Below are 13,919 nucleotides of genomic sequence, written 5' to 3'. Positions count from 1 at the left end.
CACAACCCAAACCATGCCCAAATAACTTTAATTATTCAAAGGAGTTTTTGAGTGTTGGATTTTGTCACTAGAAGTGTGCTGGGTCAACATGTCATTGGAAGATTCAAACACTTAAGGTATAGTTTACATTTGACTTTTGAAATCATTGGAATTCCATTAGTGTTGGTCCAAATAAGAGCTAACTATGAAACATTTACAGCCTTCCACTACTGTGTACTTAAGCTAAGAGTTTTCAGCATTACAGTAAGAATATAACACTATAACGACAATCCTCAGGACTTTGACAGTGTGAAAGGCTGCAGGTATTTAACTGTAATATCATAGCCAATCAACGACAATAATAGTGAGTGGCAGGCCTGAGGTATTAATTTTAACAGTGTTAGAGTGTGGGCGAGGTGTAGACTTAAAAAGCCAAAACAGCCAAGGGGACAGCATATTAACAGTATCAATCTCCTATAGTAGACAAGAGTGATGGTCTCATGTGCATTGGTGATGCCATCCAGTGTGAGAGAGCGAGAGCGAGATGACGCAAGTAACAGAGGTATTCATGTGCTGGTGTGGGTTTTGCCGCAGAGCCCCCTCCATTCACATGTCAATCATGAAAACCAAAATGAAACCATGAACAAGACTCATGTAGACACATGCACCGATATGTACACACACATATACAGACAGGTAAGGATGGGCAGAACTTAATTAGTGTTGATGTTTTGGTTTAAGTCAGATCATCAAATTATGGGCACTGCAATACACACAAACTAGTAACAACAACTTACATTCATGTCATTACATAATAATATTGCCTAATCTTTTCTGTAACTAACATGATGTATGGTATTTGGTATGATCATGCATTACAAATCGTACATGGAGGCTATGACAGCCTGCCAAAATATTTTTTTATAATCCTGACCTTTAGAGCAGTTTAAACCAAGTCCAAAGCACAGTTGTGTTAAAAAGAAAGGCCGCTTTCTTTAAGCAGAAAGGACATGAAGGTCAGCTAATTTGAATATTTCATGTCTACCTGAGAGCAGCATGAACTCATCTGACCCAACGGTTCGAATATTCTATGCAGGTTACTGCTGATGTCATGATTAAGAGATTAAGAGGCTTATATAAGTAAGGGGTGTTGGAGAAGTGACCCCCTGTCTCTCAGCCAAAACCATCTGCCCTATACATATTGCATTACCTCATTGTTGAGGTAAGGGGTGGGGGGTGGGGGGTGGGTGGGTTGTGAAATCTACATTCTCAAAATAATCAACCAAGTAAGTTGACCAAGAGCTGATTGACTTTAAAACTGTATATATAAACATACCTACTACACATTTCTAATCTACCTTAAAATCCCATTGTTGCAGGGATAGAACAAAAAAAAGGTACACCACTGCTACTTGCCACTGCTAATGACAAGTCAAAAGGAAGACACCGTACTTACTAGGATATTCTTTATGTGTAGACTTATCTACAAGCAACATATTATCTTTCTCACTAATCTGTAGAAAGATGCAGCACTGTTCTTGTCTGAGACTGAGCACCTAACCTTGGATGAACGGATAAACCCCTAACGTGAAAATTACAACCGTACGGTTAATATTACAATATTCCTGTATATACACACACACACACACACACACACACATCACTGCAAATGTTTGAAAATGTTTTCTAAGCGTGCGTTTCCTAACTCCTAAACTGTAGTTCTCTTCCACGGTTTTCTTCAACACCATAATTTGGTTCCTCTTTCCTCCCATATACCTGTGTTTGAACACAATGTGCTTGTTGTTTGAAGAACCTACATGTGTCATTGTTTCCCCATGTCAAGGGAAATTTATTCAGTACAGTTGCAAACACAACTATGTTTCAGCTATAACCTCCTTATCAGAGCTTGTAGCAGAGGCTGAGGTCATCTAATCCTTTGTTGGCTGTTTGATTTGATGCAGAGAGAGAAAAAACATTGGTTTACAGAGGAAGATGTGGAGAATGGGCTGGTAGATTTCCAGTGCATCACTCACATCTGGTTTCAAGCTGATAGTAGCATAGAGTCTGACAGATGGACTAACAAGGACCTGCAACAAGACGTTATGCATCATACTGTATTGTAATTTATTTTTGTCCACCCGTGTTGATAATGGTGGTTCCAGTTTTGCAGTTCACTCATGAGGGTGGGATTCATGAAATGTGTGTGGGGAAAGTACCTGTGGTTCATACACTACCAGGTTTTCATTTGAGCAAACACGTGGCACTGCCCATTTTGACACTCACTATGAGACCGACTTCAATACATTATGAATATAATATTTATATCTAGAGACAGGTGACAAATTAAAAGGAAAAACCTGAATAAATGAGTGGAGAAACATATCTATGGGAAATACAGTAAATAGGGTCGGATATTGTAGTCGACAGCACACATTTGATGACCGTGATGCACATTTGATCCGTTGACAATTATATAGAGAGGGATATTATAGTAGGGTTGCAGTGCATAAACCCCTCATTACAAAGATGAATGCACATTTGAGAGTTCAGTTGTACAAAAATCATAGGCATTGGTCTACAGAGATGTGGAAAAAAAGTGATATGGTCAGATGAGTCATCCTTCACCATATTCTCGACAAGTGGGCGAGTGCATGTGTGGCGTACACCAAGAGAACGCACAGGCCTGAATGCTTGATGCCTACAGTGAGGGGATCCGGTGGCTCTGTTATGCTGCGGGGGGCATTTTGCTGGCATGGTTTTGTTCCACTTGTCCTCTTAGGAAATCTCAGATTGCAAAGTTGTTCTGAGTGATCACCTCCGATGATGAAACATAGGATAATACTGATGGGAGTGGTCTCTTCCAGGGTGACAATGCCCCCATCCATAGGGCACGAGAGGTCAGTGAATGGTTTGAGGAGTATGAAAATGATGTGAATCATATGCTATGGCCTTCGCAGTCACCTGATCTCAACCCAATTGAACACCTATGGGAGATTTTGGACCGACGTGTTAGACAGCGATCTCCATCCAAGATCATGAGGAACAGCCCCGTGTTTTATCCTCCCTCCACACACACACACACACACACACACACACACACACACACACACACACACACACACACACACACACACACACACACACACACACACACACACACACACACACACACACACACACACACACACACACACACACACAAAAACACACAGAGAAGCTTCTATGACCTGAAGTGAAGGTCAAAGTTTGGGTCGCACTGATGGTCAGCCACGGTTATTAGGTTAGGAGCATGGTTGCCATGGTTTTTCTGTCAGTGGTGATAAGAGCACTGACCCCAACTGCCCTGTCTGTCTATCTCTCTGTTTACACTGGTGTATGGGGCATGCAAGGAGAGAGGTTATGGTGTGTTATGATTCTATCCTTGACAAAAAAAAGTCAGCTAATGAGACCAGCTAATTACCTATTTAGATATGCAATTAAGATCTTGAGTGCATTACATTAGTCTTGTAAATATACTCATCCTTTAATCACCGTTATCTGTTCTACCAGTAAAGTAATAGAAATACCAACCAAATGTTTTATAAATACATAGACATCAGCAAATATGGTGATGGCAAAAACAACGCTGATAATTTATCATATATAACAATAATATTATATGGTGACCTTGATACTGATGATTACTAATATCAGGCAATTCCAGTCAGAAATGACCATAACAGCCATAATATCTGAAGACTGAGACAGATTGACTCAACAAGCGTCAGACAGAATAATCAACATAGCGCAGACAGCCACAGTTGGTGTCTCACAGAGAAGCATTTGGTGCGCCTGACAGACAATCCACCATGTACAACTCATGACAACTGCTTTAGGCAGAATCAGCCAAGACTAAAAAAGGGCAAAGAAACCAAAATCTGCAACATCAAAGGAAACTATGGAGCCTAGAGTTACCCTAATATCTAAAGTTTTAGGAGTTGATTGTGTCTTTAATCAATTTCAGTGAGAAACAGATTCATTTGATAATACCTTAATACAATACTGCAAGCCCAGTAACTGGCTCAGGAAAAAGCCGGCTTGTTAATTCTACGTCACATTTGTTGTACGTGTGCTGGTGTGAACAGTTACATATACAGACAGTGCACAGACTAAATCTCATGACATACTGGGCTTTGTTTTGTTTTTTTGGACAAAGCAATACTAGCAGAAAAGCATTTGTGCAAACTGCTAATTGTGCTTTTAGCTTTGTAGAAAATGAGTCACCACCGAGAAGAGAACTCCAACTGGATCTTTAGTTTGGCAAAACGCACACTTTTCTCCTTCTCCACAACCACCTGTCCCACTTCTGACCACTGCTTCAACACACGCTCACACCTGTCCCCTTGAATAACAGCATGTGTTTGCTGTGCAAGCACGACATTTCAGGCTGTGCTTTTTTTTTTTTTTTTTTTTGGTCAGTCAGACTCTTTTCATACCACCCAAACATAATGTAATGACAACTCAGTGTATCACTTCACACTGCTAGGGATTCAAGTATTTGTTTACTGAATACTTTGTGCAGAGCAAAATTACAGTAAAGGCTTAACTTCAGTGCAGGTGGCACTTTTTACACAGACAGATACTTTACTCTTGTTCCAACCCAAAATGATTCATTTAAACTGATTTCCCCTCTTTTCAGTGAAAGAGTGTGCAAAGGAATGATCTGTACTGCGCAGAGTCATGAGCTAAGTGCAAAACTATACCTATTCAGTTAGCTTGGAGCTTTCTGACAAAACCTAGGACATCATGAGCTTCTGATGCTTTTTCTCTTACTCTTAATCTGTACATTTGGACTTTATAACAGCTAAAATACAGATTGTAGCACTACAGGACTAATGCAACCTAGATGCTTGATAGATGTTCAAAGTGCTAACACCACTGTGTCTTTCCTGCAGAGCACAACACTGTCACTGCTTTATCTCTTCCACCTAATGTGCACAGAGTGGTGTGCAGCACCACAATATTTTATGTCATATGGAAAGGGAAATAAAATCCTTAGTTACAAGCTATGGGGTTCTGACTGCTAAAGGAGCTGGAGATGGAAGGAAATAGCCAAAACAAATAGGTCACCAATAAAACTGAAGCAAGAATCAGAATCAGAAATACTTTATTGATCCCCGTAGGGAAACTCTTTGTTACAGCAGCTCGTCTTGAGCTGCAAACTAAGGCATGCAAGTCCAACCAACGTTATTTGTATCATGTTGATGAAATGGATGGATGCACTACTAATACAGCACCTTAAATATGTTGCTAGTCAGATAGGATATGTACAAACAGGACTGTATCTTTGAAAGATGTGGGAAATAACATGCTTTGAGGATTAGCTGTAGGCTAATAAAGCTAAACTACAGTACACTAATATGCCTCTTGGATTAGCTGGCGAAGGCTTAACTCTCATACATAAAACATGGACAGTGCAGGAGGGAGACCAGCCACCACACTGATCATGTCATGGCGATGTGCTACAAACAGTGAGAGGCATGCACGCGCACACACGATCACACAGCTTTCAAAAGGAAAGCTTTCTCTGCCTCACTGTAGCTGTGAAAGCAGAAATGTCCTTGGCTCAGTCACTATCTCACTCTCCAGTATTCACTATCTAATCATATCCAATTCACACATGGGGAATGGAAAATAGTCGTTTAAATCTTCAAAAAAAGACAATATTCACACAGAGAGGGAGTGAGTGGTGAGGAAGAAAAATGGAGAGGTGGATGGAGAAAAAAAAAGACAAATAGAGAGGGGGAACATGAAAATAAGAGTACGATGTAGCTTTGATTCCATCACTTCTCACTCCAGGCACGCAGGGCTGAGCTGCCTGCCTCTCTTCCTCCTCTTCTTCCCAACATCTTTCCTCCCCCCATCCCCCTATCCTGACACTATATTGCTGTATTATTGATTCCAGCAGGATTCACAGCTCCTCAACACTGGCTCCTCTTCCATCCCACAGAGACATTTAGACAGACTGCTTGACAAGCTCCCCTTTTAACGCCTCATTCTATCAGTCAAGTTTATGTATATTTTAGCAATAAAATCTACAAATCTTCTTCTGCTGGTCTGTTACAGAACTGATATGCTTTGACAAAAGTATTGATCTGCCTCATCCTCCCCATGCTGTTAAGACATGTCTTCTGGAAAGTTAATCTCTGGCATCCTCAATTCAAACCTAAGCAAAATATATACTACAGAATATTTTAAAAGAGAAAATTATGAGGCAGACATATGAAGCCTAAATGATTCTGAGCTCTGCATCCTGTTCTATTGTCTTAAGCCAAATGTGGGCTGAATGGACGTCTGCTGACAATAGAGATAATATTCTGCTGATGATGCTCTCTCTCACACACACACAAAGCTGCAAATGCAATACATGGCAAGGATCGTGCTAGGATAAATAGTGTATGTGCTCTTACAGTAGGTAAGCATGTACATGTGTAAGTTTGTGTTAAAGTGGTGTCAGTGGAAAGGTTATAAGGCTACTGTGTTTCTGTCTCACAGGAGCCCTGTCTTTTAAACTAGCCCTCCCCAACACACACACCTCCCTACAACTCCTCCCCATGCACAAGTTCCGCTACCGGCACAGCTTTAACAGGGCACTAATTGTACTGCTGCTACTGTGTGTGTGTGTGTGTGTGTGTGTGTGTGTGTGTGTGTGTGTGTGTGTGTGTGTGTGTGTGTGTTTTCGTGTTCTTGTATCCCAATGGGGACTTTAACCTGAATGCACAGTAACCCTTGGGGACTTGTGTCACCCTGGGGACAAAAAGACTGAGACTGCTTTTTGAGGGTTGACTTGGTTTTAGGGTACAGGTTAAAATTAGGTTAAGGGTAGGGTTAGGGTTAAGGTTAGGCATTTAGTTGTGATGGTTAAGGTTAGGGGACTAGGGGCTAGTCAATGACTGTCCCCCACGGGGATAGTGAAACAAACGTGTGTGTGCATGCGTGCATACAAATGCTGCCTGAACCCTGAATCACACCCATTCTGCAGACATGGAGTGTTACCATAGAAACGAGGCATTGGGTTTATTCTCCCCATGCTAGCAAGTCTGACACACATAGTACAGTACATGTACAAACGCACAGACACGCACATAAGCCCTCTCCTGAGTATGGCACTGCAGACTTCTCTCCTACTGAAAAACTGCAGAGATTATGAACTTGAAAAGGTTATTACCACCAACAATGGGAAGTAGGATGCTTCCTCTTTCTCTCACATCTAACACACACACACACACACACACAGAAACTACTTAACACCATATCTCAATACATCCTTTGAACTGAATCAATGCAAAGAAAGCTTTTCCTGCTGTTCAGCACTGTAAAAGACCAGTAAGAACACAAAAGGGGTTTGTACACTGCAGTTCAAGGAGCCAAGCAACATCACTTCAGCAGCTTACTGGATGGATGACTAAAGGCTTTCTTTGGATGGATGACTAAAGGCCTTACTTTTTCCCCCTCTTAATCAGACTCAGGAACTAGTATTTTCACAGGAAAACAATGATCTAAACAGTAATTGTCTACAGATGCAAGCTGGCCACAAGCAGCCAAATTAGGGTTTCATCAACAAGGCTAACTCAAAATGTTTATAAAGCTAGACCACTTTGGATTTCTTTAAATCTAGGGTATCTAATCATTTGTGCAAAGAAGATACAAAAGAATAGCCTTAATGAGAATGTTAAATCTCCTCAACTGATTAAGTCATTATTGTTTTATTACATAGTGGAATACAAAGGGATCAAAAACATTTGGTCATTCATCATTTTACTTAGACAATTTTTTTTAATTATTGTCAATGAAGGCCTGCAGAATGACCAAAGAGCTTTTAACTGAAACTGCAAATTTCATTAAAGAAAAAGTAGTGAAATAAAGCCAACATGCTTGTTGAACTACTAATTAGATTTGACCTGACAAAAAAAACTCAACAGTTGCTCTTGGCTCAACAGTAAACTCCACTGAAAAGAACAGCAATCGGGGTCTACTGTCGGCCAGATGGACAGGTCATCTCTTACATGAGGAGGAGGAGAGAACGAGCCATTAGCACCCTGTTTCTTTTGTTCTCCACTGTTATCTATCAGCTAGAGTGCTTTTTACAACAGAGCCCTGAGGCTAAACGAGTGTACGGGTTGATCCTGCTGCTCGTCTCAAAGGTGGAGGCAGGAGGGCTGGGGAAGCCTGACCCCTACACCCCCATACCATCACCCCAGGGCTCTGCTTCACACCAGTTGGAAAACTTCAAACAATCACACACGTCATTCTATGCTAGTTAAGTCCATGCAATTATTGCCCTCTTTAAGGCATCATTCAAATGAAGGTTGATGGTTCATGTTGATTGTTCTTTCAATTCAAAACTACTGTTTTTTAATTCAGTTTAATTTGCTAAATGGCTTTGTAGCATTAAACTTGCAGAGCGGCTGTGATTTTTTTTAAGGCTGGATTTTACTGAATGCTTTTAACCACAGAGCAGTGACTCCTGCAGACACAACCCACATGCTCTAGTTCAGTGATGTGATGGAAAACAAGAACCCAGCTTCTAGCTTCCCCTTAATACAGAAACTCTGCTAGCACTTAAAAATAGCACCCTTTTAGCATATATGAACCTACTCTCCATCAGAACTGCCACAAATTCCCCTTCACATGTACTATATCTCACTAGGCACACGCACAAACACACAAAGAAAGTGCTTGCAGAAATGTATGCATACTCACGGGCACACTGTTGTTTGGGTACACCAATGTTCTGTTCTCAACCGAGGCTGTGATTATATGACGCGATTGAGTGAGTGGCTCTGGGTGTAAATGGGAACACCTCTCGACATGATGGTCTGGAAAACTCAAAAACATTAAGGATGTCTGTTTACAAATGTGTCTCGGAATAAATGTTTGTTTACAGTATGCGGCTAACTAAAGCCGGCGGCAATAAAAAGACACTTACTAAAATACTTCCCCCTGCTGTTTGTGATCAGAAACAGTACAATGTATTACTGTGTTCAGAAGTAACCACATCCATGATAGGAATGTGAAAGCACAAAAATCTATTTAGCTTAACTTCTAAGTAGGGCTGAAACGATTCCTCGAGTTACTTGATTACTAGAAATCATTGATGGAAATAAGCTTTGTTTAATCCATATAATTACATACAGCGCACTGTTTTGCACAAAAACTCTGTACAGTGTGTCTATTGTAAAACTAGCCTACCACAATAGCATGACGTCTATGCTTCAGCATCTCAGCAGAAAGCATAACGTTACAGTCTATGCATCCAGTCCACAGAGCGGACCTCACACAAGGTATATGAAGGCTAATAAAGAATGTAGGCTACGTTAATTATGTACTGACTAGTTACGTAAATCAATATGGTGGCTAGTTATGATGTGCCTAAGTTAGCTAGGTTTTGCTCAAGAAAATAACCACAGAAAATAAATTGGGCAGTCAATTCGTGAAAGCCTGAGCTTCATTCGTGTTATTATTATGATAGTCACAGTTCCTGTCCACTTATTTTTGCCTCCTACAAATGCCACAAAGATGACAGTAAAGGCTTACGTTATGCCTGAGCTGTAGCTAGGTGGAAACTTGTAGTTCTGAAAGTTAAGCATATATACCTTTTTTAAAGCAAAAGCTGTTTGTTTTAGCAATTAAGAACATGTTTTCTTTAAAACCAAGAATGTAATATGGCACTTAAATGCACTAAATGGGTTTAGTTTTGACTAATTATTGTATGCAATACAATGAAGCAATAAAATTAAATGTTAAATGAAACCAATTAGTTGTTCATTTTAACAGACCTGTCTTAGTTTCTCTTCCATATACTATTGCTCTTTAATAAAGCAAAAGTATTTATCCGATTACTTGATTAATTGATGGAATAATTAGTAGAATACACTATTACTAAAATAATCGATAGCTGCAGCCCTACTTTTAAGCTTGTTCAAATTCAGATATTAACTTTTAGCACAGTTAAGCATATAGCTAAATGATAGCCTTATTAATACAGTCAGGTATTTGTTTAAGGACATTAGTCATGATGTCTGGTAGTAGTCATTTTTTTAAGTGATTCTGCATTTTCTCTTTTTTTTGTTGCCAAACCAAGTATTTACAGCTACTTAAAACCAAGCACATGAATGGTTTTAGGAACAGAACAAAAGAAATATGGCTTATAAGCTTAAAGTATATTTTATGAGCCAGACCGATCAATCCAATTCACATCTGAATTTAATTATATTCCCTCACTCAACACCATTAAGAGATTTCTGTCTGCCTATTGCCTCTGTGATTGTTTAAAAACCTAGCTTTTTAGCTAGCTGCTACAACATCGTCATCAACAGGATATAAAGATATGAGTGTGTAGCATGTGAGTCTGCATGACAACACACATTTAGCCTGCAGCTACAGGCACATGCTCTAATAAATTTATTTACTCATGATTGATGCTGAAAGGATCAGCAAGACAAGGAGTCAATGGGGAATTCCAGACTTAAAACAAAGATATACAGAAAAAATATTTTTGACCGAGTTCTAGTTGAGGGCAATAAACATTTAACTTTGACACGACTGCAGACTGTACAAAACTCAGCTGTTAGGCTGTAGTACGACCACATCACACCTGTTTTAGCCTCTTTACATTGGCTCCCTGTTTGGTTCAGGATTGATTTTAAGATCTTATTGCTTACTTTTAAGGCTCTTCATGGCCTGGCTCCAGACTGTATTTTAGACCTTGTAATCCCTTATGAAACTACACGTAGTTTAAGATCTTCGGGCAAGGGTCTCCTGTCTGTTCCTGAGTTCCTGAGAAAGCATATCCTGATTTTACCTGAACAGGTTGTTTATTTTATTGTTTATTTTATTTCTTAATATTTCGTCATTCACTGTGGTATTTTATTTCTCTTGTTGTGAAGCACTTTGTATTTTGTTTTGATAAGTGCTCTATAAATAAAGTTTTTATTATTATTATTATTATTATTATTATTATTATTATTATTATTACTACTACTACTACTACAGCTGGCTTGAGGCAAAAACTGTAATAACAAGGATGGATGAAGTCATTTTTGATGACGTCAAAAACAACCATTCATAGCTACAGTATGTCGCAGCAGATTATGTGTGCATGTGAGTGAGGCTGAGTGTGTGTACTATATGTGTGTCTGTGTTTCAACTTCACTCTGGCCCAGTAACAGAGCATCTTTGTGAGGCTTTTTGTCAAGGGGAAAAGCCAGCCCCAAACCAGGCAAAAGTTGAGTAAGCCAAGCTTCTGAATTCTTCTTAAGACATGCTTAACTGGGAAGAACATCTGCAGAAAAATGAGTATAACACATGATAATTCAGAGTATTTTAGATAGTAGGTTAGAAAAACAAATCTTGTTAATGTCAGTAATGAAACAAGTGTGTCTTCTTAGCCTGGTCGAAAGAAAGGGAGTGAGACAGCCTTGTCATCTCAAAGATTTAACCCTCATCCTTATTCAGGTTTAATGCTAGCAGAAAGGACATAGATTGTGACAGTGTTCCAACTGACAAACATTAAATATTGTCAGGCTGGTATCAACTTAGCCTAGAGATGATAACAAAGAAAACACCTAAAGAAGGTATGATAACCTATCTTAGATTACCTATTCTCAGAGCCTTTCCAAAGAACCTCGCAAAGCTTTGGGCCAGGCCCGCTCAAAATGAATAGTGGCCTCTGTTATCCTTTAAACAGTCAAAACAGAGCTCCCAGCATTTACGCCACACCCAGAACCAAAGCAGTGGCAAAGAGAGGACAGAACTGCCCTTATTTCTAAAAGTAAAGTCTTAAGCTTTTTTAAAGGATGGGAGCAGAGAAAAATGTTACTTTTAACTGCATAGCAATGCACATCAGCCTGCAATAAAACAAATCAACATTAAATAACATCCACTGGAGCTTACAGATTTATATAAAACAACAACTTGTTTAACAACTAAAGTACCCATTTTCGTCATTGGGAAAAAAAAAAAAAGGTATGACCCCTCCCATCAGTTTGAATGAGTAGTTTTGACATTGAATGGCACCAGATGCTGTCAGAGCCTCATTTTCATAAACCAGGATAAAGGGATTCACTTAGCAAACCTTGAGAAAAGCCAGTAAAAGCACAAAGAATTTCATTCAGCTGGTTGAAGCTCCATATTACACCCTGCTTAAGAATGCCAAACCAATGCCACTAAATTAAAAAGAGGCCCAGCATATATTTGGACTTACTGCCCGAGAAATGATACCGTCAGTGGACTCTTCTGGTTACTTAGTCATTTCTGTACAGCAAAGTTAACATCCCACTCAGGAAACAGAAATGCAATAATTGCTACCATGAAAATGTATGTTCACTAACAGTTAGGAAATGTCTGCTTTTATGTAACATTAAAAATGCACACTACTTTCATATGGACACACACACACACACACGCTTACAGCTGTTCAGCCTTGATTTGTTCACCAGATTCTGAAATCAAAGTCTGAAGCCTGTCTAGACATTGTCCTCCTCCTACACAATCTACTGTACCAGAACAATAACAGAGACTTTGATCACATCCACACACTCCTTATATGCAAGCTCAGCCCAAGAGAGCTCATGCTATGAAATGAAAACCATTATTATTGAAATTCTTGTCTTGCCAGTTCACGTATCACAACTTCTGCACAAAGTCAATCTCCATGCGTTTCCCATGTGGAAAAAAACACACACACACACACTGCTAGGATTACATCTCGAACAGAAGTAAAGGGGCAGGGAGGAGTCGTGGAAAAGTAGCGAAGGCAACGGATGGCGGAGGTAGAAAGGTCCTCAATTGCCTGTCTCTGATGGTTCAAAAAGGTTAATGAGTTAGTCATCTCTTGATACCAGAAGATCCTTCTGCAAATTCAATAGAGTCTTCCCCTCCTTCTTCCTCCCAGACATTCTAAATGAAAGTCAGAGCTTTTATAGAAGAGACAAAACATCTATGACACCAGTGCACGGGTGTTTAAAAAGCATCACTGCAGTACCTTCAGTTAGACATCTACTTTACAGTACATGTATGAATTCAGCTCATGATGATCCATTACTTTTAGGTTTTACCTCTTATAGTCCAATGAAGAAAACATACTGACCATTTGCTCTGTTGACATACAGTGATATCCTTGCTTAGAGAGTAGTTCTTAACCGATTCTGACCTAAGATTACTGGGAAAATTTAATTAAAAGAGTCTTAAGTAAGATCAATTTATTGAATCACAAGAAGCAACAACCATACAAGGCTTCCACACATTCCAAGTCCTCCTTCAAAGTGCTGAGTAGTACAGTACATTGAAACCCTGTTAAGTCCATTAGCAGGCTATATTATGACTTGAATGGTTCTGTTTTCATCCATATGGCTCTGGAAATCTGAAACCGGTAAGCGACAAAACATCCACAGGAAAAGGAAACCACCACAAAACCATATATCAAAGCCAATTTTCCTCCTCATTATACCAATAAGAACCAGTTCCTTCTGACTTTAGTGCAGACACTGTGTGTGAGTAGGTACAGTGTGATCCATAAGTAAGTGTTTAGACATTGACACATTTTCTGCTGTTTTGGCTCTGTACTCCAGCACATTCGATTTGTATTGAAACAATGACAGAGGTTAAAGAGCTGACTTTCAGCTTTAAGGGTGTTTAAGAAGTCCATTTTGGGATGTAGGACAACGTAGGACATGTAGTCCTTTATATTTACACACACCGCCCCTCCAATTTTTGAACAGCACAGCAGAAAAAAAGGACAGGGGCTCAATACCCATAGCTGGCAGCTAGTACTTTAATCTCAAAGTCAGAGTTTCATTTCAAATCCAATTAGCTGGAGTACAGAACCAACACAACAAAATGTGTGTCATTGTCAAGTATTGATGACAGAACAAGACCACACAAATTAATGCAGGTCTGCT

At 39.6% G+C, this 13,919-nt stretch overlaps 1 protein-coding gene across 9 annotated transcripts in view; it reads right to left on the bottom strand.

Annotated features, from left to right (window-relative positions):
• The window catches only part of LOC122884074 (girdin-like), a 76,671-nt gene that overhangs the window by 45,475 nt on the left and 17,277 nt on the right, over window positions 1–13,919 (bottom strand). The window lies entirely within an intron of this gene.

The sequence above is a fragment of the Siniperca chuatsi genome, linkage group LG11 (genome assembly GCF_020085105.1).
Source record: "Siniperca chuatsi isolate FFG_IHB_CAS linkage group LG11, ASM2008510v1, whole genome shotgun sequence".
Lineage (NCBI taxonomy): Eukaryota > Metazoa > Chordata > Actinopteri > Centrarchiformes > Sinipercidae > Siniperca > Siniperca chuatsi.
The sequence above is the reverse complement of the archived record's forward strand: the minus strand, read 5'-3'. Positions and strand labels throughout refer to the sequence as shown.